Consider the following 23,299-nt stretch of genomic DNA (forward strand, 5'->3'; position numbering starts at 1 on the left):
GGAATTTACCCCCAGTTTTTCGGTGTTCTAAACTCAGACTTACTTTGTTGCAGACATTTGACAGAATTAAGTTTAATGATCTCTTCAGTTTTCATTATCTCCACTCTGCCTGGGACTTTGCTAAATTTTTACTAAGAAAGAAATAGGGAAAGAAAAACCTAATCAAATAGCTTTAGTGAAACATAAGCAAGAAATGCTATATGTCAATAAATTAATATAAACCGATAATAATGTAACTGAAGTGATCCTATACTGGATTATTAATTTTGATTTTGAACATCATCCAATCAGGATTCATAACCAACAAGAGGATTGAAGGAGAAGTAGCCTGGGAGCCACCAGGGATTCTAACTTCGAGTGAAAGCATGGCTTTGGGTCTGTTTTTTGTGTGTTAATTTTGTTCTTCAATAGATGTCAAACAGTCACAATGAATCATTGTCACAACACTTCAGGAAGAAATATAAAAGGCAACTTTTTATCTATAGCTTCTAGGTGGGAAAAAAAATGCCTCAGTGAAATTTAGTAATATATTTCTGGCCAGAAAAAGGAGCAAAACCAACATCTTTAAGCTTCCCATGTTCTGTTTTCCTTTTAAAAAAACATTCTTCCCTCTGCCACCCCCAGACTAATTATGATAGAAACATGAATCACAAAGCCTATACTGTTCATATAATTAATTGGTGATCTAGTGAAGATGTTAAAATGGGACAGTCTTTCCAAAAAAAGAAAATGAAAAATCTGTTAGTACAAATAACATTAGGAACTGGTGGAGACTTTTCCCTATTAGCTCCTATTCTAGAAGAGGAATGGGCCAACTAACAGTCCTAAGGCCAAATCTGGTCTGATGCCTGTTTTTGTAAATAAAGTTTTGTTGGAACACAGCCACCCGTATTCATTTATGTATTTACTAGGGCTGTTTTCATGCTTCCACTGTAGCAGAGTTAAGGAGTTGCAATAAAGACCATATGGCCTACAAAGCTTAAAATATTTATTATACTATCTGGTGCAGTAGAGAAAAAGTTTCCAGACTTCTGTTTTAGAAAATAAATCTCACATCACATCTCTGATTACATGAATCATGCTTAATCACTGTGACTGATTAGTTCTATTTTTACGTCTTTATTCAGTACTTAAATCCATGTAAACCGTTAATAATAATAGGAATAATATCTATCTAGATTTATTCATCACCTAATGTGCGGGATAATGTACTAAAATGGGCATTGTTTTAAGCCGTTAAGTTTGGGGTAATTTGCTCCACAGCAATACAAAGCTAATTGAGTTGGCATTCCTATTTTGTTGATAAAGCACCTGAGGCACCAAGAGACTAATGTTCCCACTGTCACAAGCTAGCAAGCAATAGATTCTGTGCTCTACTTTCGACTAGATCTGCCTTACTCCAAACTGTTGGAAGCTTTTTGGTGTCTCTTGGAAAAATCTTTTCCAAGTTTATTTCCTGCCCCATATCATGGATCTATATTTCTAAGAGGCTGTTCTTAGTCTCACCCGCTGGACAGGTTTATTAAATCAAGTAAAATGGAAAGGGAAATGTTGGAATGTATTTCAACTTCTTTTCATCTGCAGGATGGATCAAAATATCATTAAATTTTATGCTAGAAGAAACAACCATTGTTTTTAAAATACTGCATGTGGTCTGCCTTATTATAAGATCATTTCATTGGAGCAGGTGGTTGGGCAACTCATCATTTTAAAGTGAGATATATTACCGCTTCTCAGCCTTTTGGCTAAGATCAAGTGGACTATCTGTTCTTATCAGTTTAATAAAGTGAGACATGTTATGCACAAAGCAAGCCTATCTTATCACTTAAGACCTAAGAAAGCAGAGAAATGTAAACCTGTGTTATTATAAATTTTCAAATATAGGGACAAAATAGAAGAATTGGAAATCCAAAATATGACCACATAATAATCAGGAACAGTTTACAATGATGCTATTTTTTTTCTCTATGGAATTTATTAATATTAACAATAAAATAAAGGTAAAATGCATTATAAAGTACAATCAATTCCTGGTGCGAATTTTCATTGCATTAGGAACAGTGTAATATTTACATTTACTCTAGAGGTAATGGAGCCACTCAACAATTAATGGAGGAAAAGTTATATATTTAAGATGTGACATGTCATGTCTGTCTAATTAGACTGCTTTGTTATTCACCAAAGAAGTGTGTAAGGAAGTTGGAGATCTTATCCTGGCAATATCTGGTTACTGTAGGCTAATCAAAAGTTGATAGAACATTCTGGAGTCCTCTTCCTCAGTGCCCTACACCTGCGTTTACAGAGAACCACAAGACTGTTCTTTCTATGGTATATCAGAAGCATCACTTGGATGCTGTTCATCTATTTTGTGAAAGGAACTTTACTCAAAATTTCCTAAGCCTGGAAATTTGTAAACCAACTAATCATAGTGCATGTTCAATATTTAAGGTTAATTCAAAATCTACAATAAATCATAAGAGTTTATAATTAGAGCCAAATGGTGACAATACATCAAAAACCTAAAATAAAACTTCCCATCAACACTAGTTCTTTAAAGAATTATTATGTTTCCTCTGTGTGTGTGTGTGTGTGTGTGTGTGTATATATATATATATATACACACACACACATATATATGACAGTGTGATTGGCTTTGGAGTTTTTATTCAACAACATTTTACTGAAATGAGCACAAGAGTGCAGATTAAAAAGAAAGACTCAGCCCAGATGTTTTGGGTTGTTTTTTTGATCTAATTAATAAGAAATTATATTTTTATTATAATAAAATTCAGACCCAGATTATGGGAAAGTATAAGGTATTAGAAACTTAATGAATTTTGAAAGAACAACATTACAAAATATTTCATAAATTTTAACTATTTTTTAGGATACAATTAACACCTTCATTTTGACAGCTTTGAAAAACTAGTATTCAATATTTAGAGAAAATAATCATGAATGTCATAAAACAATATTTTTATGTATTGTGTAAGAGGTTCTTTATATAAAATAAATAGTATAGAGATGTTTTAAAGATAATTTACTACCAGCCACCTGTGTGGCTCAGTTGATTAAGTGCCAGACTTGATTTCAGCTCAGGTCATGACCTCCAGGGTTGTGAGATCAAGCCCGCATTGCTCCACATTGGGTGTGGAGCCTGCTTAAGACTCCCTCTTCTCTCTGTGCCTCTCCCTTTTCCCCTCCGTATACCCTCCCATGCCTGCTTGCCATAGGCTCTCCCTCTCTCTAACAAAAAAGATAATTTTACTCCCTATTAATCATAATTATTGAATCAGTAGCTACAAAAAGTATTATGGAGTCAAGATTAGAGACTATAAGCCTATATGGAGAAACTTTAAGAGTTATTTATACCAAGACTTTGTTTTTTATAAGGAATTTTATTTTAGTTACTAAAAGTAAATAAAGATTATGTGAATAAGCTGAAAATGATTAATCATTGTTTCTGAAGTCAGGAAGTTCCTAAATCAAAATATGTGATCTCTCTACAAGATACTGGATGTCTAGTTTATCTTTCCAGAATATTACTGAACACTATCCTAAAATGAATCAAAGTGCATACAGCAGAACTTCACCTGACAGAAATTATAAGCTTCCCTTAATTTGTTTTTAGTTATTATTTTTATTGTTGTACATTTTGCAAAAACTTGGAAGTATCACTGTAGTGTTCATCTAATGTTCTTTATTTCACTAGAGAGATAAAAAGTGAAAAGAATATGGGATTAGAAAATAAACATGTCCAAATTCAATCCTGTTTTCACTTCATACATGAGTGAATTGCATAATCTCTACTTGGTTACTCGTATTCAAAATGGTATTAATTGGGGGTACTGGGCTGGCTCAGTCCACAGAGCACACAACTCTTGATCTCAGGGTTGTGAGTCTGAGCCCCATGTTGGGCATAGAGATTACTGAAAGAAATAACACCTTTTACAAAACAGGATTAGTTGTACCTAGTCTTCAGCACTGTTGGAAGGATTAGGGATGGTGCCAGGACAGGGTGGAGTGCACAGAACTAAAAGCACTTCCACATATGTATGCTATGATTTGCATTCTTGCAAAAGTGACATCATCACTCTTAATGATGAACTTCATCATTTTCTCACAGACTGAGAGATGTTTTCTAGGTTGTAGCCTTTCTGTTTTTCTTAGATAAAAGTCCACCTTAGCTGTAATTTCTTTAGTCAAAAAATATCACTAGCTGGGTATAGATTGGAACATCAGTAATCATATGTTGAATTTGCTCAAAATGCTGCTACTCATTATTCTGATCATTCAGGTATTTTGAAACCTGTAGGCATTAATAAAATTATTAAATCCTCCATGGGGGGCACTGGGTGGCTCACTCAGTTGAGCCTCCAACTCTCAGTTTTGGCTCAGCTCATGATCTCAGTCAGGGTCATGGGATCAGCTCTGAGGCAGGCTGTGTGCTTAGTAGGGAGTCTGCTTGGGTTCTCTCTCTCCCTCTGTCTAAAATAAATAAGTAGATTTTTAAAAAGAATTATTAAATCCTCCATGAAAACATTAGGTGGCCTTGTAATTAAACATAACTTTTGGAGGTTTTAAGACTAGGGGATATTAAAACATTGAAATTTAAATTACTTCTTTTATATTTGACTCTGTCTTGCTTTATAACAAAAACAACAAAGAAATGTAAGGTGTAGGATAAGAGGAACAGAGAGTAACACAATAATCTGGAAGAAAATTAATGCCATAAAATAATAAATGAAATAGAATGTCAAATTTAACTAGGCATACAACAGTGAGAAGTCAAAACCCTGCCCTCATGGAGCTAATACTCTGATACATGTAATAAATCTTGCTTGGAATTCCTAAATTTATTTTTAAATGGAGGAATCAAATTAGGGATTTAGAATTGATGACCATGAACTTTGCTATTTTCTCAGTGGAACAATTTCATTACCCAAGACACCTTATAAAAATAGGGGAGGGGGTGGAATTCTCATATAAGACAACCATCTCTTTAAGCAGCAAAGAAAAACTTAAGATATTTAAAAGCAAACAGCAAACTATAACAAGATCTCTTTTATTATGGTGATTAAATTTTCAAGGTTCCCTACCAGGAATGTGGCATTTTTATTCAGATTTTAGTCTCCTTTAAAACTCCTTTGTTTCATTGAAACTTCTAAATCTCTCCCTAATATCTCAGCACACACACACACACACACACACACACACACACACACCCTTATATAATACATCCATATAAATATACATAAATATTATATATTCTTGTTATATTTATATATTTTTAAAGATTTTACTTATTCATTCACGAGAAACACAGAGAGAGAGAGAGGCAGAGACACAGACAGAGGGAGAAACAGGCTCCATTCAGGGAGCCTGATGCGGGACCTAATCTCAGGTCCCCAGGATCACGACCTGAGCCAAAGGCAGACATACAACTGCTGAGCCACCCAGACATCCCTATTCATATGTTATATTTTAAATTACTTGTATATTCTTAGAAACTTTCAGATATACTCTACTTATTATTGGATTCATATAATTAGTGAAGAGGCTAAATAACACTAGATCTCCCATCAGCCTTTAGGCTTTCTCTACAATCCCCCTCAGCCCAGCCCATTACACTGCTATTTATCATACTTTTTTAATATTTGTTTTTCTAATTCTTCAATCTTTTTGGTATGTTCCATAATTAAACAATGCAAATTCGTTTAGCTAAAAAGAAATAAACGAATCCTTATTTTGAGTTATAAACTTTCATTTTACTGATCTAAATTCATCCAGTCACTAGAGTAAGCTCTCAGAATACCCAAAAATTGGTTTTAAGTTACTCAGCTATTTTTCTTCAATTAAGGAAGCTCTCTGAAAGGATGTGCTAGTACAATTTAAAATTTATTGAGCAAGTTAATTGTATGAGGATTAAGAAGAGGAAATGTTAGAATCTCGGGTGTGTTTTTCTGAAGACTTGATCCTGTTTCCAAAATAGTAATTCGAATCTATTTTTACATCTTCTTTTCTTACTGTCATAAGTTATATACGTCCATTACAATAATAAAAGAATACCAAAAAAAAGCTTAAAGCTGCACATACCTAAATAAAAAATAAAAGTCATCCTACAACTAAGATCTAGAGATAAGTACTTTTGACCTTGTTATATACAGATTTCTAGTGTTTTGAATTATTATAAAACATATCTTTTAAAAATTGTATTATATTTTTAAAAATATATTATTTTAAAATGTACAATGAGGGGCACCCAGGTGGCTCAGCCAGCTAAGCGTCTGCCTTTAGCTCAGGTCAGGATCCCAGGGTTCAGGCTTTCTGCTCAGCGGGGAGTCGGCTTCTCTTTCCTCTGCCCCTCTGAACCCTGCTTGTGCTTCTCTATCATGCTCTTTCTCTCTCAAGTAAATAAATGAAATCTTAAAAAAAAATTAAAATGTACAATGAATGTAATTTCCTTTAATGTAGTTGGTAATGGTTGCATGGTGTTCCACTATATGGATGTTTAGTAATGAATTCGCCTTCATTTTGGAACATTTGGGTTGTTTACAAGTTTTTGGCACTATAAACAATCCTGGAGAGAACATGACTGTAGCTGTGTCTTTCTACAAACCCTAATTATTTACTTAGGATAAATTCTAAGGAATGTAATTACTGAATCAAAGTTATATATATTTTTGAGGTTCCTATATGAATTGCTTGGAAATTCATATCAATTTAGAGTTCTGCTTAATATTTAATGTGCTGTTAGCATGAACCCTTACTAAGATTGACTAGCTTTTAATTTTTATAATTTTGTTTCAATATTTTTAAGTTGAAAATGACACATTATAACTCACTTTTTATTATATTCCTTTGATTTTTAGACAGTTTAAACTTTCCCCCTACTTATTTCAGTAATTTTAACTTATTTTATGTAAAGTTCCTTTCATCTCCTTTGCTATTTTCCTTCTGTGGCATTAATAGTATTTTTCTTAATTTGCTAAATCTCTTTGAAGTGTAAGGAAGTAAGTATATTATCTGTCATGACTTTTATATGTTTTTTCTTAAATTATGTTTATAATATACTTAAATATATAAGTAAAGTATATCATTTTTAGTGTATAGTTTCTGCATTTCATATTACCAACTTTCTCACAAGAAACCAATACAACAGAAATAATCCTAGTGTCTGGCAGATAGTAAAGACTATTTAAGCATTAGCTATTGCAATAATTCTCATTGTGATAATGGAAGAAATATATATATGCATATATACATGTGTTTATATGTATATGTATTTATACATATATTTACTTGTATTTACAAACATATACATGTAAAATGCACTCGAGGTCACATAGCTGAAAATGTGTACGTAAGTACAAACTCAAGCTGATAAATTCTTAATTACTTGAAAACTTAAGTCTTATTTAAGACTCTTTCTTCAAGGAGTCCTAGTTCCCTTTAGTGGGAACTAAAATCTAGATCTCAGCTCAAGAGGTACATATTGCTAATGTTGTATCATTGCTTCTAGGCTCCTCCAGGATTTTCCAGCTCTTCTTTTTTTTTTTTTTTTAAGATTTTATTTATTTATTCATGAGAGACACAGAGAGAGGGGGTAGGGAGGCAGAGACACAGGCAGAGGGAGAAGTGGGCTCCATGCAGGGAGCCTGATGTGGGACTCAATCCCGGGTCTCCAGGATCAGGCTCTGGGCTGAAGGCGGCGCTAAACCACTGAGCCACCCAGGCTGCCCCCAGCTCTTCCTAAAGAACTAGAACACACACATTGTCTTCCACAGAGTTCTTCCTCACTTTCCACTGGATGTCTGTATCTTCTTTCTTCCACACTGAGTCTTCTGGTTCCTGAGGATATCAATATGTTTACATATGTGATCTATTCTATATCACACATAAGAAAGATTTAGATTTAACTACATTCATACCCCAACAATAAACCAACTAAAATATAGCTGATCCTTGAACACCATAGTTTGAAGTGTGTGAATCTACCCATACATGGGATTTTTGTTAAATATAGTTAAAGTACTGTGAGTCCTATTTTCTCTTCCTTATGATTTTCCTAATAACATTTTCTTTCCTCTAGCTTTCTTTATTGTAAGAGTACAGTATACAATACATGTAACCTATGAACTACATGTTGATTGACTGTTGATGTTATTGGTAAGGCTTCCAGTCAGCAGTAGGCCGTTAGTCGTTAAGTACTTGGGGGAGTTGGTAGTTATATGATTTCCGACTGTGCAGGGGGTTGGTGCCCCAAACCCCTCATGTTGTTCAAGGGTCATCTGTAATTCCTTTGTGGTGATTTTTCTCCTTAGGATGTCTACCACTAAAAAAAAAAAAAAAAAAAAAAAAGAAAAAGAATGTCTACCACTAACTGTTCTGCCAGAGGACTGTGTCCAAAAGTTACTCGACTTTATTTTATTTCTAATGTATGTTATTAATTGGAAATGAAGTTTGGTTTGTTTTTGTAGATGGAATGGGAGTGACTATTTTATCCTTTATAAGTTTATTTCTGAATATGTGAAATACTAATGTGGTTCAAAAGTCAAACCATAGAGAAAGTTAAACTCCATGAATTCTCACTCCCAGCCCTATTCCATTAATAACATTACTTCCCACTCTCTGAGTAATGATTTTTTATTATCATAATTCAGTTTTCCTAGTCTTCTTTCCACAAAAAATAGCAAGTGCATACATTGCCTTCTGATTTTTTTTTCTTTCTTACAAACACTGGAGTATGAGGCATTTGCACTTTATTTTTTTAAGCTAGTATGTCTCAGAAACCATTCCATAGTGGTTTATAGAGATTCCACACACGTTTATTTATGCTTCCATAGAAATAGATTATGTTAGGTTGTTTTCAGTATTTTGTTACACAAATAATAATTCAGTGAATAATTTTGTTTATGTGTTATTTTATATCTGTTGTAGTATCTTCAGTTAAACCCTAGAAGTGGGATTGTGCCAGTTGGCCCTCTCACTAGTAATGTATGAGGAGGTTTCTCTCTCCAGTTTTGCCAGCAGAGTGTAGCAATAGACTTTTGAATTTTTATTCACTTTATAGGTGAAAAATAGTGTCTTATGGTAGTTTTAACTAGCATTTCTCTTTTTTTAAATTTTTTAAAAAGATTTTATTTATTCATGAGAGACACAGAGAGAGAGAGAGAGGCAGAGACACATGTGGGCAGAGGGAGAAGCAGGCTCCATGCAGGGGGCCCAATGCAGGACTCGATCCCGGGTCTCCAGGATCACACCCTGGGTGGAAGGTGGCACTAAACCGCTGAGCCACCTGGGCTGCCCCTAGCATTTCTCTTAATAAGAGTGAAAATGAGCGTATTTTAACATGTTTAAAGATGTTTTACATATCATTTTTTCCATAGGCTGATCATTAAGTTGTCCTTTTTAATTGAAGTATAATTGACATACAATATCATATTAATTTCAGGTGTACATCATAGTGATTTGATATTTTTGTACATTCCAAAGGATCCCCCTACTAAGTGTAGCTACCCCATCACCAAAGTTATTACAATATAATTACTATATTCCTTATGCTGCACATTATGAACCCATGACCTATGTATTTTATAGCTGGAAGTTTGTACCTCTTCACCTATTTTGCCTGCCCCCCTGACTAACAGTTTGTTTCCTGTATCTATGAGTCTGTTTCTATTTTATTTTGGTTTGGTTTGGTTTTTGATTCCACATATAAGTGCAATCATAGAGTATTTGTCCTTCTCTGACTTATTTCACTTAGCATAGGGCCCTCTAAATCCATCTATATCTCTTCATACTGTTACAAATGGCAAGATTTCATTCTTTTTAAAGATGTAATATCATACCTTCTTTACCCATTCATCTATCAGTAGATACTTAAGCGATGCTTTCAAACCTTGGCTATTGTAAACAATTCTGCAATAAACTTAGAGGTACATGTATCTCTTTGAATTGGTGTTTCCTTTCTTTGGATAAATATATATAAGTGGAATTGCTGGATTATATGTTCATTCTATTTTTAATTTTTTGAAGACCCTCCATACTGTTTTTCCAAGTGGCTGCACCAATAAATATTCCCACCAACAATGTATGACAGCTCCCTTTTCTCAACATCCTCACCAACATTTGTTATTTCTTGTTTTTGATAATAGTCATTCTTACAGGTGTGAGACTGTGGCTTTGATTTGCATTTCCTTGATGACTAGTGATGTTGAGCATCTTTTCATGTGTCTGATGGCCATCTGTAGGTCTTCTTTAGAAAAATGTCTATTTAAGTCTTCTGCCAATTTTTTAATTGGGATTTTAAATGTGAATTTGTGTAAGTTTTTGTATATTTTAAATATTAAACTATATCAGAAGCATAATTTTCAAATATCCTCTCCATTCAGTAAGTTTTGTTTTGTTTTGTTGATGATTTCCTTCACTATGCAAAAGCTACTTAGTTTGATATCATCTCTTTTGTTTATTTTAGCCCTTTTTTCCCCTTGCCTGAGGAGACTAGACGAAAAATAAATATTGTTAAGACTGATGTCAAAGAGTTTACTGCCTATGTGTTCTTCTAGGAGTTTTATGGCTTTAGGTCTTGCACTCAATTCTTTAATACATTTGAATTTATTTCTGTATATGGTGTAAGGTAGTGGCCTAGTTTCATTCTTTTGTATGTAGCTCTCCAGTTTTTCCAGCACCATTTATTGAAGAGACTGTCTCTTCCCATTGTATATTTTTATCTCCTTTGTCATACAGTAATTGACCATATATACTTGGGTTTATTTCGGAGCTCTATTCTCTATGAGTCTATTTTTATACTTATATCACACTGTTTTGGTAACTCTAGCTTTGTAATATAGTATAGTTTGAAATAAGGAAGATAATAGCTCCAGCTTCATTCTTTCTCAAGATTGCTGTAGCTATTTAGGTTTGCTTGTTTGTTTGTTTTTTTGTGGTTCCATACAAATTTTATGATTCTTTGTTGTAGTTTTATGGAAAATGCCATTGGTATTTTGATGGAAGGTGGATTTAATCTGTAGATTACCCTGGGTAGTATGAACATTTTAATGATATTAATTCTCCCAATCTAAGAGCATGGTATATCTTTACAGTTTTCATGTTGTCTTCAATTTCTTTCATTAATATCTCATAGTTTTTAGTGTATGAATCTTTCACCTCTTTTGTTTTAGTCCTAGCTATTCTATTCTTTCGATGTAACAGTAAATGGGATTGTTTCCTTAATTTCTCTTTCTGGTAGCTCTTTATTAGTATTCAAAAATGCAACCAATTTCTGTATGTTAATCTTGTATCCCGCAACTTTATTGAGTTTATTTATTAGTTTTAATAGAGTTTGGTGGAGATTTTATGATTTTATATATTATCATGTCATCTGCAAATAGTGACAGTTTTATTCCTTTTTTTTTCTGATTTGGTTGCCTTTTATTTCTTTTTCTTTTTGAATTGCTGTGGCTAGGAATTCCAATACTATGTTGAATAAAAGTGGCAAGGATGTATATTTTTCTTTTGTTCTAATCTTAGAGGAAAAGCTTTCAGTTTTTTACCATTGAGTAGGATGCAAGCTGTGGGTGTCATGTATAGCCTTTATTATGTTGAGATACATTCCTTCTGTATCTACTTTGTTGAGAGTTTTTATCACAAATGGTTCAATTTTGTCAAGTGCTCTTTCTGAATCTATTGAGATAATTGCATTATTATTATTTTTCAACATTTTATTTATTTATTCATGAGAGACACAGAGAGAGAGGCAGAGACATAGGCAGAGGAAGAAACAGGCTCCCTGTGGGAAATCCCAGGACTCTGGGATCATGTCCTGAACCAAAGGCAGATGCTTAACCACTGAGCTACCCAGGTGTCCCTAACTGTATTATTTTTATACTTTGTTTTGTTAATGTGGTATATAATATTGATTAACTTATGGATTTTGAACCATCCTTGCATCCCTGGAATAAATCTCATGTGATTTTGATGTATCTTATTGTATTGTGGAATTTAATTTGCTAATATTTTATTGAGGATTTTTCCATCTGTGTTCATCAGGGATATTGGCCTGTTTTTTGGTTATTGTTATTTTTTTGTTTTCTTGTTGTTTTTGTTTATTTATTTATTTATTTTTTATGTCTTTGGTTTTGGTATTAAGGTAATGTTGGCCTTATAAAATGAGTTAGGAAGAATCCCTTCCTCCTCAATATTTTGGAATAATTTGAAAAGGATAGGTATCAATGCTTCTTTAAATGTTTTATAAAATTTATCTGTGGAAAGCTGTCCAGTTCTGGAGTGTTGCCTTTTGGGAGTTTTTAAATTACCAATTTGATTTCATTACTCATAATCAGTCTATTTAGATTTTCTATTTCTTTTTGATTCAATCAGAGAAGGTCTTATTTTTCTAGCAATTTATCTATTTCTTCTGTGTTTTCCAATTTGTTGGCATAGTAGTAGTCATCTCTTTTGATCCTTTGTATTTCTATGGTGTCAGTTGTAACTACTCTTTTTCCACTTCTGTTGTTATATATTGGCTTTTTTTCTTCATGAATCGAACTAGTTTTCTTGAACATTATTTTGCCCTTTTAATAAATTGAGGATTTGGTCTTTTTATTTTCCAGTATTTAAAGAGTCCTTTATATATTAGACCTTTAGCTGTAATATATGTCACAAATACTTTTTCCATGTTTTCAGTTTTCTTCTGATTTTGTTCATGGTATTTTTCTATATGATAGCTTTTCTTTTTAATGTAGTTGAACTTACCAAATTTTCTTGTATTGCATCTGGATTTTGAGTCATAATTAGAAAGATTTTCCCAAAAATAAGTTTATAAAAAATGTGTTTTCTTCTAATAATTATATTAACAATGTTCCTTTAAAAGTAGAGCAAGCCCTATTAATAATACAGTTGGCATTTCAAATGTAACACAAGACTGCCCCAGGAAAACAGGGACATATAGTTCCTTGTTTATAGGTATTATCTCATTTAAACTATAGAGCTAACATCTATATCATTTACCTTATTTTCTTTTTTTTTCATTTACCTTATTTTCTTACTTAATTTTAGGTTAAAGCTGTAGCTGTTTTGCTTTCTCAATCTAAAATTGTTTATCATTTCCTTATAAGTGGCAGTGCTACTCTATTAAGCAAAAGTTTGCTGTATTTTTAGATATTATCATATTTCAGGACAGATATACATTAAGCATATTCTGCTCCTTAAATCTTCACTGACTGAAGAAGAGGTTGCAGCATGCATTTATTCTGCCTAAGAGTTGACCTCCAGATCGTTATTTTTCTTTAATAACTAACAATTATATTCTGTAAAAAGAAATAATTAGTCATTTTAAATTTTTCTAAATGGCAAAAATTCTATATCATTCTTGAAATTCTTCTATAATTGTTGTCATTGGTTTAAAAAAAGTAAATGCAACCATCCATGTTAAAACCAAATTAATTTCAGTGGGGGAAAAGGAAATTTACTTTAGAACTATAAGTTTAATTTGTACTGATGTTTTTACCTATGTTATTTCAATTAATTCTTCAGAGAGCTTAATATAGTCTACATTACCATCCTCATTTAAGAAGGACAGAAACAGAGGCCCAAAAGTTAACTAACCTATCTAAAGGCAAAAAGAAATAAAGTGAGTATATAAACTCAAGAATGCCTCACTCCAAAGACCTTACTTTTCTACAATACTTTGTGGCTTCAAATGAGAAACAAATTGCTAAGTTTTCTAGGAATTTCTCAGAGTGCAGTATTTTTACTTGACTATCATATGTTAACAATGTAGCTATATAAGCTATAAGCTATAAGCTATAAGCTCCCGTGACGCCCAAATTATCACTCTACTTCACGAACAATTTAAAGATGAACCCTATATTCCAGTGAAATGAAGCACAACAAATCACAGAAAATAAATTCCTATGCAGTCATGCTGATAATCCTCCCAGATCAGCTCTCAAGTGGGTGTTGGCTATCCCTGTGTGCAGGGATATATGCCTCCTTCATTTAGACTTTCCTCCCATTTTGTTGTCATCTTTACAAGAGATGTGTGTTCTTGGGACATGGAGTTTCTTTAAAGGTTTCTTTCAGTAGACCGTTGAGGGATGGATTCGCTTCTTCTCAGGGTCTGAGAAATTAAAGGACATGCATAGCCTCAGGCCCTCATTTTGAAAGCACTATCCATTCCTTATAAAATGACAAAAAAAGCAGCAAAGCCAACCTTTTATTTTCCTACCTTGGACTTCGATCTATTTAGTAATGCCATGACATTTCTATCAGGTTTCCTCCATAAGGCCCTTTCAGAACACAAATAAAAGAATGAATACAGGAGCTGAGCTTTCTCCCATTCAACTTTCAGCTCTGTTAGCTTTCAATACCAGAAATGTATTTAAAACTGGATAAGGTTTGTTAACTCTTATATACCACTGTCACTCATCCAGATAGAAAAGAATAAAACTATATATGTGATAAGATTTGCAATTCAAATCAAACCATTTCACTTTGAAAATATAGAGTGTTGTGGTTTGGGGAAGACAGGAAAAGCAAGAATAAAGTTTCAAATTTACCTTTGGTAATAATATTGTAGTTGATGTTCATGAAACTAGGTATATACATTTGTATATTCTTTACCAAATATTATACTAAAAGTTTTCCAACCAGGTTATATTTTGTTGTTTTTTCCAGGTTATACTTTATGTTTGACTCTAACTATGCTTTAGCATTGAGCTTTTAGAAAAAAATAAGTATATCTCTGAACAAATTTAGATTTTTAAAACTATGAAAGCCAAATAAAGCTACTTTAGAGTTTTTCAAGATATTTGTATATTTTAAGTCAGATGTTAAGGACCTCATCCATATTTCATACAACTCGGGAAATTCTTGTAAAGAAGCAGACAAAGAGAACTGGATGGGAATAATTACAATCTTTTAATACACAAAACAAAACAAAGAACAAACTCTTTTCATAACAGTTCAGCTAAATTCCACTGCCTGTCACTCAGATTGCATTATTTTAATAATTCTGTAAGAAGCTTACTCCAATAACTTCAACTTACTTTTAACTTGAAAAATAAACTCAACACATTTTACATAACAGTGTCATCAAAATACATTGGATTAATTTAAAGTGAACTTAAGAATTTTCTGAAATGAGAACATCATAATGTTTCCAAGTGCTATGCTGTGAGTAGTGATTGTGAAATATATTACAGGTCTTTAGGAAAAAATGTGGAAGCAAAGGAAATAATATGAATTCAGCATATGTCTACTGCATAAATGTAGTTAGGGTAGTTTCAGTAGTGGAAAGTAAGTTCCATCATCCACCCTCATTCATTTATAGATGAATCAGATAGAAGGAATAGAGAAAAGCTTTGACACTGTTATGCTAAACCTCCTGAATCTAAGAACAACCTACTTGCCACATATGAATAGTCCATAAGCAGTCAGCTTCATGCTTCATGACTTTTCCCAGCCCACGTTGATTTGCCTAGCAGCAGAACACCTAAACCAAGCAGATCCAATCAGATTCTTTCTCCCAAAGGTTTGGCATTTTGATTTGCAGAGTAATATCTGGGTTCTGACTTGTGGCTAAAACAGGCCTGTGATTCTTCTATGAAAACATATGGGGAATGTTACAGCCAAGATCTCTGAAAAGATTCTTATTACCACCCTTTCTAAAGCTTAGTAGATGGGCTCATCCTTGGATTCTGTGAGTTATTCATTATCCTTTTAATAATTTTCCTAATTATATTACCTCAAGTTAGTTTCTATTAACTACGAGTGGAAGAATTAGCAAGAAGTCTCCCAGTTTAACCTGTTCCTGGTATACCTCTTTATTTTTAATACCAAAACTTTATAGAATATGCATACCTCTAAATATAATGTTTTGGGTTATGTTTATAGAAAAAATATGCCTTCATTTCCAAATGTTAGAAATTTTTTAAAAGATTTTTTTACTTATTTTAAAGAGAGTATGTGAGCGGGGCAGAGACAGAGAGACAGGGAGACAATATCAAGCAGACTCCCCACTGAGTGTGGAGCCAGATGCGGGCCTAATCTCAGGATCCTGAGATCATGACCTGAGCTGAAATCAAGAGTCTAATGCCCAACTGACTGAGCCACCCAGGCACATAATTAGAATTATGTGTAGGCATTTTGAAAAGCATGTCCAATGTCAAAAATGGGAATGCGCATCTCAGATGTAGCTGATATTGAGAGAGGTCATTACTCTATATGAAGCCATCTTAATTGATATTCCAGAAGAAATGTTTTAAGCACTTAACATTTTTTTTTTAAAGATTTATTTATTCAGAGAGAGAGAGAGGCAGGGACACAGGCAGAGGGAGAAGCGGGCTCCATGCAGGAAGCCCAACGTGGGACTCGATCCTGGGTCTCCAGGATCACACCCCAGGCTGCAGGTGGCACTAAATCACTGCGCCACCGGGGCTGCCCAGCACTTAACATTTTAATGCAAAGCTACCTGATAGTGTTTTAGTTTTCTGGAAACTGGTTGAAAGTTTTGCTCTATATATGAATTATACATTTTTTGGTTAAAAAAAAATAAGTGGAGAATAGTTTCCATCCCCCACTCCCACCCTGCCTTTCCCCCCCACCCCAGTCAGTAATTGTTTAGTAAACATGAATAGGAAATTCCCTTCTCTAAATTTCCATGCAGATACTGCAGTCTATTGGATGAGATGACACAAATGCAAAGTTGAAAGTGTAAACTGTCACAAGAAGGGTAAAAGAATAAAGTTATGACAATTTAGAGGAAACAGAGGAAATGAGACCTAACATCATGTAAGAGATGCTTGTAAGCAAATCAAAAAAGGTTCAAGAGTTGAGACTAAGATTTTGGAGCTCTTTGCATAGACATAATAGATAAAGGATTGCCAAATAAAAAGACTTTGTTAGAGAAAAGATAGTGTTCTTTGGTAATTTTTAAAAAAGATTCTACTTATTTATTTAAGAGAGTACAATTGGCACAATTGAAGGGAGGAGCAGAGGGAGAGGGATGAGTAGACTCTGTGCTGAGCTCTGAGTCTGAGGTGTCTCAATCCCACAACCCTGAGATCATGACCTGACCCGAAGAAATCAAGAGTCAGACACTTCCCCAACTGAGCCACGGACATACCCCAAGACAGTGTTCTTTGAGAAGCCTTTTGGAAGATCTTTGAAATCATGTGCTAACACATGTATGATGTGCAGTTTTTTTTAAGATTTTATTTATTTATTAATGTGAGACACAGAGAGAAAGAGAGAGAGAGAGAGGCAGAGACACAGGCAGAGGGAGAAGCAGGCTCCACACAGGGAGCCTGACATGGGACTTGATCCCGGGTCTCCAGGATCAGGCCCTGGGCTGAAGGAGGCGTTAAACTGCTGAGCCACCCGGGCTGCCCTATGCACTTTTCTTAGGAAACGACCAGACCTTTCATCAAATTCCCCTTCCACACTCAGCTGGAAATTACAATTTTTCAAGAAACTTTTATGATTGTTTTTTCAATTGTGCTTTCTATAAGAAACATGAAAAAGAAAGTTTAAGGTTATATAAGGAAGGAATTTAACAATATTTTCCAGAGATGTTTGAGTCTAGACCACTTTCTTAGTAAAACGGGTCAATGGAATGCTTAAATAAGCAAAAAGATCACCATTATTGAGTTAAAACAGAATCAATTCATTTAGAAAGAGCATAGAGATAAACATAAATCTCTAAACCACTTGAAGTAATTTCCATACCAGAATGACTAGATTGTAATCGCAGTGAAGAATTTTAACATATCTAAAGAAGGAATATAGCAAATAAACCTAAAAGAGAAGGTTTATTTAGGAAGAAAACCTTGGAAAATGATTGCAAATAAAGATATTGGTATGCCCCCATCTCTTCTTAAACCTGTCCAGGAAGAAGCTAGCCTGATCAGGCCCAAGAACCAAATCCGTTACTGATGATGGTCTATGCCCATAACTGAAGGACCAAGGCATTATTAGGTTGTTTAAATCTTAAAAAAAAAAAAAAAAATCTGATGCCTTTTAGCATTTTAAATCATATACCAATCTTTCTTAGTCACATTTTACAATCACCAAACAGCATTTTGATTTTGACTTATAGTGTTTTGAAATAATAGGAAATATATACCCCCAGTTCCTGCTAATAGTTGGTATTTGACCCCAGTTCCTGACACATCTCCAAAACCATTGTGATTTCCTGAGTGATAGGAGTGTCTGACACAGAGCTCCTAAATCCCTGGCAACTTCCTGGGTAATAGGAATATCTTTTGTTGTAAAGAGGTTACTCTTGGCAGGCTTCTGGATATGGGCTGATCACCAGAAAGACCAAGATTAGAAGCCTGGAACTTTCAGCCCTCACCACCTACCACCCCCCTCCAACCAGAGGGCTAGGAAAATGAGTCAATCATGAGTCAGTCATGCCCACATGACCTAATGGACCCTACTTAAAATCCTAAATGTATGGTGTTTGGAGAGATTCTGGGTTGGTGAATACATTCACATGCTGAGAGGGTGGTGCACCCCATCTCCAGGGGGATATAAACTTCTATACTTGGGACTCTTCCAGACCTTGCCCTCTGTAGTTCTTTATCTGGCTATTCATCTGTGCCCTTTATCATATCCTTTATTATATAATAAGCCAGTAAATATATGTGTTTCCCTGAATTATCTGAACCATTCTAGCAAATTATCAAACCCAAAGAGAGGCTCATGAGAACCATATTTATAGCCAGTTGGTCAGAAGTGCAGGTGACAACCTGGGATTTGTGACTGGAGTGTGAAGAGGGAGCAGTCTTTATGGGACTAAGCCCTTAACTTGTGGAATCTGATCCTAACTCCAGGTAGATGGTGTCATCTATACATAGTGTAGAACTGCATTGAATTTTAGGACACCAAGCTGGTATCAGAATTGGTCAGTGTAGGAAAAAAACAAACAAACATATCTGGTCACAGAAATGTTCTGAAAGAGTAGTAGAGGAGAAACACAAGAGTTTTTCCTAATAAGCCAATAAGGAGAAAAGTGGCTAACTAGAGGATATATAAGGGTCAAATCTTTTAGTAGATATATTTCTTCCTAAAATAAATATAGGAGTAACTTGATTATCTATTCACCATCTTCCACCATTTCAGAGAATTATAAAAATGTAAAATTCTAAAAGATAAAAAAAAATCATGAGAGTCTCATGGAAAGACAATATGGTCTGGAAAATAATATAGCCAAAAATATATCAATGAACAGAAATTGAACCACATGACCCATATAGCTGACAGAAGTGAGGATGTAACATCATGGCACAAGGATGAGATCAAAACAGAGAACAAAGTATAATCATTTTTATATCACTCAAAAGAATAAGCAAACTGGCTGTTTGGAAGATCTGTTTTTGCTTTATTTGTTTTTCTGTTTCTAAGATCTGGAGTCAATTTCTCTCATGTATTATGATAAAGAGAAAACTTTCATGTGAGAGAACAGGTCTTTTTAACATCCCTAAGATAGGTATTCTAGGGAGTGAGTTTATATCATGCTTTCTTCTAATATGACTCAACGTAGGTCTGTAGAATAATGTTGATATAAGACACAATAAATTGAATGTAAAAAGATTTGAAACAATGCTGTCCATATATGTTCTTTTCAAATGGTTTATTCTCATAAAAGTATAAAATTTGTATTTCTAGAAAAATGTATGGACTTCCATTCTCCATAATTATTGTTTTTATCAATAAAACAGTTGAAATTATAATCTCTGAAAATTACCTGGAGTGAGTAAATACTGTTTTTAATTAAACGCACTTCATTTTTTTTGATAAATGCAAAGTAAAGTTTCCTTTATGAAGACTATAAAATCCTAATTTCAAAATTTGCTTCAAGGTGTTTAAGTTATTATGATTTACTCTTATGGTAGACACTATTAGTAATCATCAATATTTGGTTTCCTTTTCCTTTTTTGGATATAAGTAAAGACTATATACTTTCCAGCCCCTTTATATAGTTAGGAAGGCAGTGTTGCCAGTTTAGACTGTTGAAACATGAACAAACATGATATAAGGCACCTCTTTTATAAGGCAATGTAACTGCCTGTTGAGTTCTTAGGTTCATCCCTTCCTCTATTGTAACAAAAATGTTCATTTCATATTGAAATGGTAGAGCCACTAGGATAGAGTCATAGCATCTTGGCTCACAGTTACATCTAGCAGAGAACTATTATGGAGAGTGTCGACTTATGGTGGATCATGTGTGAGTGACAAATTTTTATTGTGTTAATCCCTAAAATGTAGTAGGCGGTATGTGTCACTGCAACAAAATCTAGCTTTAGCTTGTCAGGGCACTTGATTGCTTCTCTTTTAATTATTATTTTAAGTAACAAGTAATAAATTGACATTCTGATTTTGTTCTTTACCAAGTCACTAAACATTCAATGAGTACTTATTGTCTGCCAGGCACTGAACTGAGGAGAAAAAGATAATTTCTGACTTTGGGTGATCACAACCACCTAAATAGAAAAAAAAAAAAAGGATTTAAATGTCATTAGAATTCAATTTGGTAAGAGAAATGATAGAGATATGCAAAAACTCATGGGAATTCTGAAGATGAATGACTAATTCTCAGGAAGTAGATGTGGTTTCCTTTGCTATTTGAACTTGAAGCTGGCATTTTGTAGACTGGTAGATTCACATTATATACATCGCATACCCAAAACAAAAAAATATAAGATACAATTGTGGGTAGTCTAAATTATAAATTGTAAATTCATAAAGAACCAAGTTCTATTTTTTAAATTTTCATAAAATAAAATAAAGGTTCTGCTTCTAATTTTCATCTGCTGGTAAGGGAAAAGTTTCCTCACACCAAACAAGCAATTTTCTAGACACCAGCAGGTGTCCTACAATTTGACTCAATTCTGACACTATTTACCTAGAAAGGAATCTGCCCCTCCCTCCACCAATTTCACATGTTAATCATAAGTCCAAATTGTGACCTGTGCTTCTGACCAACTGGCTATAAGACTGGAGGTTCCAATGAATCTCTGTTTGAGTTCCATTAATTTGCTAAAATGGTTCACAGAACTCAGAGAAACATTTTACCCACTAGAATACCAATTTATTATAAAAAGGTATAGCTCATGAACAGTCAGATAAGAAATATACAGGGTAAAATATGCATCCATGTGCTCTCAGAGTGTGCCACTTTCCACAAATCACCACATGTTCACCAACCCTAAAGCTCTCACCCTTTTGAGTTTTTATGGAGACTTCATTACACAGGCATGATTGATTAAATAATTGATCGCTGGAAACTGATTCAACCTCTAACCTTTCTTCCCTCCCCAGAGGTCAAGGGAGTGGGATTGAAAGTTCCAACCTTCTAATCACATTATTGGTTCCCTTGGCAACCAACCTCATCCTTATAGAGTCCAAAATTCACCTCATTAACATAACAAAAGACACCTTTGTTGCTCTCTACACTTAGGAAATCCCAAAGGTTTTAGGAGCTTTGTGTCAGGAACAATGGATGAAGACCAAATATGTTTCACAATACCACAACCACCAAGCCTCCTTTATGGGGCTATTTGTGGCCATGCAACTAAACTGTAAAGAAAAGAAATGTTAACAAAATGATGTGTGTAAATTATGGATTATATCGATAAAAGGAACTTGCTTGTCCACCACTTCTCATTCCAATAGCTTAGAATAAAGATACAGAATTAGTAAGCTATCTTTGACCATGACATGTAGAAAGTATCATAGCATATATAGGAGTCACAGATGGAACACCTCCTTTGTGGAGGAGGTTTTGTCCTTACCATTTGAGCTGTTCACCTCTCAGATCCTTATGTAGTATAGCCCATTCCTCTTCTTCCTTCCTGGGAGTGGGCTTGCCCACAGAGAAAATATTCTAATCAGTTAGCCAGGGAAGACACTGGTTTCCTAGCCTCACCTATGTAAGCATGTATAATTCTGAAGTTCAATATTTAGAAATACTTGCCCACGGCAATGAGCCCCTTCCTCAAAAAGCTAGGTTGTTCAGCCATTTTAATAAGTTTATATGTGGATTTCCCTTTTCTGAAACTCCAGTTGCAACATTTGTTAAGTGTGAACATCATTATCTATCTACAACAAGAAATATTTCCACATTCACCACTTTCCTCCTTTCGAGTAAAGGGTTCCTTTGAGAAAATAATCAAATGTTAATAAATACAATGAAATTGTCAGTGAACATATATATATACTTTTTACTACACATGAGACATACAGTATTCAACATATAGAAAATTATGCACCATAACATGAAATTCAGGGCTGATGCTTAGCAGAACTGAAGGACAAAGATGCCCCTGGCTGATTCTAATGGAATTCTTTTTTCACCCTGTAGTATCCGAAGTTACTTTTTAATGACCCCGTTAATGTTGGTTTGTAGTAACAGTTAAAAGAACATTTATGCAATTGATTCAATTTGCCTTATAGAAACTGATTTGCACTAAAGGATATAATAGTGCTCCCTATTTCCAATGTAAAAGCCATATTCTATATTAGGAGAGACTTTCAACTCAAATCTCTGACTGTAGAAGCACAAATTTACATATACATCTCTTTCTATTTTCTTGTTTCACATTTCCCTTATTTCCCACAAGATAAGAATACAATTGTTCTAGGACTGATATACTGTAGCTACAGCTCTTTTATATAACACTAAGAATTTCATTTACTAAATATTTTGCTTAGAGTTTTTCAATCATTACCATTTTTAAATCAACAAAAGAATATAACTATGTTTCCTTCTCAAGTGTCACATTTGAAGATAAGTGTCTGCAGAGCAATAATAGGTATTATAGTTATGGAAATGAGAGCTGATGGGGAATAATAAATACTTACTCTAAATTAATATGAAGTTTCTGATTATTCCGCTCTTTAATGCAGGAACATATTTTTCGGTAGTGCAAAGTAAAATACTATTTTTAATCCCTATAGAATAATGTTACCATATTTCCTTTCTACTACAACATGAGCGGATAACATAAACATAATTATTTTACAATAATATATTATTTTTGTGTGAGGGTGTATAGTAAAAATGCTATTTATATATTTAGCTGTCTGCATTCTTTTCTGAAAGCAATTTATCCAGTGCTCAAAAGCATTTAATGAGCACTAATATTCCATAGACACTGATATGTACATTGAAGATGTAGCTTTGAACAAGACAGCAGAATTCATATTTCTCCTGGAATTTATTTTCTGAGAGAATATGGGAAGCTAAATAACTTACTTCAGATAAGGAAATGTGGTACAAATAAAATAAAAC

The 23,299-nt window shown here is 33.9% G+C and overlaps 1 long non-coding RNA gene and 1 pseudogene across 1 annotated transcript; one reads left to right on the forward strand and one right to left on the reverse strand.

Annotated features, from left to right (window-relative positions):
• Positions 1 to 1,725: 1,725 nt before the first annotated feature.
• On the forward strand, positions 1,726 to 1,827 carry LOC119864517 (annotated as a pseudogene).
• Positions 1,828 to 13,853: 12,026 nt separating this feature from the next.
• On the reverse strand, positions 13,854 to 21,336 carry LOC111091110. Its single transcript, XR_005373945.1, has 3 exons — positions 21,228 to 21,336; positions 15,410 to 15,604; positions 13,854 to 14,122 (listed from the first exon to the last, which is right to left on the reverse strand). It is a non-coding gene; the product is annotated as an uncharacterized LOC111091110 (long non-coding RNA).
• Positions 21,337 to 23,299: the final 1,963 nt, after the last annotated feature.

The sequence above is a fragment of the Canis lupus genome, chromosome 19 (genome assembly GCF_011100685.1).
Source record: "Canis lupus familiaris isolate Mischka breed German Shepherd chromosome 19, alternate assembly UU_Cfam_GSD_1.0, whole genome shotgun sequence".
NCBI classification, from domain to species: domain Eukaryota; kingdom Metazoa; phylum Chordata; class Mammalia; order Carnivora; family Canidae; genus Canis; species Canis lupus.